This window comes from Gavialis gangeticus, unplaced genomic scaffold, assembly GCF_001723915.1.
Source record: "Gavialis gangeticus isolate Ggan-Ray unplaced genomic scaffold, GavGan_comp1, whole genome shotgun sequence".
In the NCBI taxonomy this organism is placed as follows: domain Eukaryota; kingdom Metazoa; phylum Chordata; order Crocodylia; family Gavialidae; genus Gavialis; species Gavialis gangeticus.
In genome coordinates this window covers 62,625,068-62,625,420 of record NW_017729024.1, presented here as the reverse complement: position 1 = coordinate 62,625,420, position 353 = coordinate 62,625,068, and positions in this window count along the sequence as shown.

The following is a 353-nucleotide window of genomic DNA, read 5'->3' as shown; positions in this document are numbered from 1 at the left end:
AATGGGGCCCTGGGGCCTGGGTGTCATCTAGAGGTGGGGGGGAGGAGGGTGTGGGGTGCAAGGGCTGCCCACTGCAGGCTCAGGGCTCTGTGCCCTGCTGCCTTTGCCTCGGGAGCTCAGCTGTGCAATGCCAGTGTGCTTCCTGCATCCCTCCTCTGCCCCATGGGGGGCACATGCCTCCCTTCCCCCCCAGGGGTGCACATAGCAGTGGTGAGTCACCCCCCATCCCATGCCTCTGGATGACCTGATTCAGCCCCAGTGCCCCATTCACCCCAGTCCCAGTTACTTCCCCACTCCCTGCCTTACTGTGGGGGCCTTGATCTGCCCCTACCCTACCCTTCCCTCTCCCCCCT